The sequence below is a fragment of the Haemaphysalis longicornis genome, unplaced genomic scaffold (assembly GCF_048455015.1).
Source record: "Haemaphysalis longicornis isolate Haplotype H1 unplaced genomic scaffold, Haemaphysalis longicornis Haplotype H1 scaffold_4, whole genome shotgun sequence".
Lineage (NCBI taxonomy): Eukaryota > Metazoa > Arthropoda > Arachnida > Ixodida > Ixodidae > Haemaphysalis > Haemaphysalis longicornis.
In genome coordinates, this window is record NW_027526361.1 from 130,100,054 (window position 1) to 130,104,751 (window position 4,698).

Consider the following 4,698-nt stretch of genomic DNA (forward strand, 5'->3'; position numbering starts at 1 on the left):
CATTGGATTGGATTGGATTGGATTGGATTGGATTGGATTGGGTTCAATTGAATTGTATCGGACAGGATTGGATTCGCATTGTATATACTGTACACACGCGTTATCACTCATTTACATGCGCGAGTGGGCAGACTGGATTGGATTCGCATTGTATATACTGTACACGCGCGTTATCACTCATTTACATGCGCGAGTGGGCAATACCACGGGTGATTTACGGTAAGAACGATCCCCAGTGCTTCGCCCACTCGTCATGATTCACTTCGTGGAGATGCGTGATTTTAGATGCGACGGCATCTCATTCACTCTCCTTGTCCCTCCATACGGCGTTGTCGTTGTCCGTCCACACCCCTTCCCCAACTCCTCGCCGCACGAGCTGCGCTCTCCTCCGCTCACCCCCTCTCCTCTCCGATAGCGAACACTCTCTCGCGAGGGGCATTGGACTGGATTCGATTGGCTTGGCTTGACTTGGCTTGGATTGGATTAAAGTGGATTGTGCTGGATTGTGTTGCGTCATAGCCGCGCCACGTTGCGTCATAGCCGCGGCAGGGGGTTCACGGCACTTTTCACGCGATGGGAGAATCAACCTAACGGAAACAACAACTGAACCCCCTATGTGTCGCATATACATAGGGGTTCCCGCGAGGGGAGGTGGGAGTAATTTTTTTTTCTTTTTTTTTCTTTCTAACGTTTAACTGGTGTTAAGTTGCTCTATAATTTTTTGTTGGCAAAACTGAAAGCCACCCCACCTTAATCATTTTGTTTTATTTCTTTACAACCTATAGCTTCCACCACCAGGACATATTCATTCGAAACGAGCCTTCCTGGAATACGTTAGGATGCGCTCGACGATAAGCGCTACCGCAAGACAGAAAGTTAAATGCCTTTCCCTGGATAACGCAATTTCAATTAAACTCCAAAATATAGAGACCTTTCGTGTAATTTTTTTTTTCGTATCTCCCGTGAAGTTAGCGGTTTGCGGAAGGAATTTGTTGCGCTGCGCAACACGAGTCGTTGCCGAAATTTATTGCCTCCTTCTCGTGTGGGCACTTGAGGGCAGCAGGCGTCTTGAATAGGGCCTCGCTGGGCCGGGAACTCCGCGTTTAACGATCTTCGGGCCTCTAATCTGCATCGGAGACGACGGCGGTCGTTACGCAAGCCCCGTATTAGCATCCGGATCAACGCCCACGCTTTGTGACGCAACGTTTCTCAGGGCCCACGCGACGTCTTCTTAGAACGCCGCAGTTCATTACGAAACGGTGTGCGGCTAGAAGGCGTGTCATGCACGTTATAATACATCTCGCGCCTTTCTTCATTTCGGCGGTTTATCCTTTCGATCTCTCCGGTTTCCTTTGCTCGTTTCTGACGCAGTGTGTCGCTGCTTGTCCTTTTTACTGCGAAGCTCTATGCGGCTGCCTCCCAATGGGTGAATGAGAGAATACGCTTTGTGGTAGAGTCATTATTGAAAATGTAGATACCTTGCAATAAATGAAACTCCCGCAAAGACGACCCTATCGCTACGTCGAACTTCTCATAGTTCACTGTGGAGTTGTGAATGCTTCACAATTTTCGTATTCTCGAAACACAGGAACTCGTGTTGGATTATGTTTATCGAAAATGGCTGGAAATGGTATTATATCGGAACCATATAAACGCAAATTATACGAGATTCTGCGTCACATGTCTACGCAACCGTGGGACGTTTTATGTCAGCGGATATTGAGGGTAATTAGTACTCCCACTTTTAATACACATAACTGGAATTTGCCGCTAAAGGTTATTTTAGAAGCGCCACAAACGGTGAACACCGTAAAACTGAGAGCCAGATGCTTGTTTTCTGGTATAAAAGTGCATTCCTTCAGAGTTTAATTTTGCTTATTTAACTCGTAAGTACGTTAACTAGCAAAATCGAAGCGCTGGTGTTTTCCTTCACGCACCAGTTCGGGTTGCGCCCTGGTCAACAAATTATTGTCAAAACAGAATTCAAAGAGTATTTGTCATTCACATTGTAATACCATTGTTGTGGCCCTTTTAACAGCTTCGCTGTCTAATTACTTGAGCGGAATAATATTTCAATCAATTTGTTTTGTCGAGATATTGGTAGATTTGTGAAAACGCGGTTACTAACTATGTAACATCGTTAGGAATGAGCTTTTTTTTAAATAGCGAAACTCGAATCTAGGCAGTTGTATACCTAATCTTCTGAGGCAAAGTAAATGCGATAAGATGAGCTAGTTATGCTAGAAGGAAGTAGGCTTCTCATTATTTGCCGCAATCGCAAGCAAATTCATTCGACGCAGCCAACGACTTTCTCGAAGGAAAAGATGAACTACACTTTTATGCTCAATATTTGGCCATACCCGGATAGCTATAAAATCACAAGTCGAGTCACAGCACTTGCCAGCATAGGCGCTTCTTATTTATTAGACAGAAAACTTGCCCAGTGAACGCAATGAATCTAATACCTGAGCCAGCTACGTTGAACAGAGGCCGGAGTGGCTGAGCGGAGCTACTTTATTAACGCAAAGAGGGACCAGAAGCCTGGAAATTTGGCAAAAATCTTCATTCGATGATCCTGGTGAGGAAGAATCGGTTTCGGAATGCACAGATATATGTGTAGTAGAGCCCGGCTAGACTACCTTTGCGACGCCACTCTCGAGAGAAAAGCGCCCGAGGAAAGCGAGAAAATCGGGTATAGTCATGTACATGGGGGGGGGGGGGGGGGAGTAGACGTACGGTATCTTAGTTGGATTCGGTATATCGTTCAGCACTTCCAAATGAGGTGTGTTAGTATTTGCTAGTGTAGCAGTGTTACAAAACGGCCGTAGGGCAGAGGATGCCATTTGCGTGTGAAGTGGTCTCCTGATGCTGCGTCGGCACGAACTTAGTTACAAAAATTTCGCCCGGACGTGTCAGTGAAGGGGCACCACAGTCGAAACCTGGATCTGGATATTGTGATGCCTATGCGTTGTAGGTTTTCAACGCCTAAAGAGCATTTCCATCGTGTAAGGGGGGGGGGGGGGGGTGCGTTGGAAGTTTTCGAGAAAGGGGAACTTGCAGTGTCAGGCTGTAAGAGCCGCTCCCTGCCAGGTCGAGGAAGGCGACCTTCGGGCACATGTTGAGTTTCGTGGCGGATAAGTTCAAGCGGCAGTGCAGTACAGCAGTTGATTGACTAAGGGCGTCCGAGGCGGGTATGTGTTAGTCCGTCACTTTAACAGAAAGCCACTGCCGCCTCGTATAGGCCTTAAAGAGAACAATAAAATGTATCCTTAGGCATTCTCAGAATGGTGAAATCGATACTGCGTCCACGTGAAGACTAGAAATCGGCTTGGCGACACTTTAAGTGTAACGGCGCTGCTTTACGGACGAATGGCGTATGGTACTTGCATTTGTTGGCGATAGCCGTGAGCGTATGATTGCCTCGAGGCATTTAAGCGGGAGGCAGTCGGCCTTGCGGGGTTCAGTTTCTTCTCAGGCCCTCCCGCTATAAGTGAAGCTAGGCATTGTTGAGCAGTTTGTCAAGAGGTTGCGGAAGTGATTGGTTGAGTGCCTTCCGCGCGGAAGGAGTACCTTTTACAACTTCGCGCGCTTTCATCGCGAAGCGAAGGAAAAACACGAAGAAACAAGTAACTTTCCGAGATTCTTGTGCATAACGTTCACATTATAGAACCTCTCTACTTTTTGACTCCGTGTAATTATTTGTCGGTTAGTTTTATTTTCTACACCCTTTATTAATAGTTCCTCTTTTTCAGGGATGGCGTTCGGTCATGCGTCCTGACGTCCCCCGCTCCTTTCTTCCTATTCTATGGGCGCAATAAACGTTTCCCTCCTCCTCCCAACTATTCTTACTCTTTTACAGAACTTTATGAAATATCTTTTCAATCTTGGTCGATCCCCCTCGGGGATTACGAACCATTTCTGTTGATGGCACCAAAACCACAGTTGATTGGAAGGTATAGAAATTTCTTGTCGGTATATATTTTTTTGGCTGTGTCTAGAGTGCCATTCAGCGGTACTATAACTACTCCGCGAAAGCGACGTCCACTGACGTTTCGCTAAAAAAATGCCGCATCTAGCATTACTTTGTTTTTTCCTAACATACCCTAACGAAGAGAAAGTAACCATTTAAAACACCGAAGCCTAACCGAAGCCATGCAATTTATAATTGAAATTAAAAATTAAAAAAAAAAAAAGGATTGAAGAGCCGCTCTCGAACCACCGCCCTTAGCATCAGGATGCTAACATGTAACCTCTACACACCATTGGCAATATTGCCTTCTGCCAGCTTAGTCTTTAAATATTCAAATGTCGTCGAACGGCACACCAGCTATGGCTGCCGCGCTGAGCTGGAGCGGCCGTCTGACGGCACTCACGACTATGTGTTTTTTTTTTACTATTATCAGAAAACTCCAGTGATCAGAGGCGCAGCCAGGGGGTGTTTCGGTGTCAGAACGCCCCGAAATTTCCTGAGTGCTGCATTGTCCTCCTCTCCTTTCGGTCCTTTCTCCGTCCACGCTATTAAAGCAACGCATCGCTATATTATAAAGCAAGAACGATGATAAGAACAGTGCCGGTTTGTTGACGAAAATGGTTCCGAAAAGTGCTGTGTGCACTCGTGTGTTCTATTAATAGTTTTTGTCAAAAATTTCTAGGCCACGGCTACCGTGGCCGGCGCAGGCGCGCGGCACAGTAAGGGGC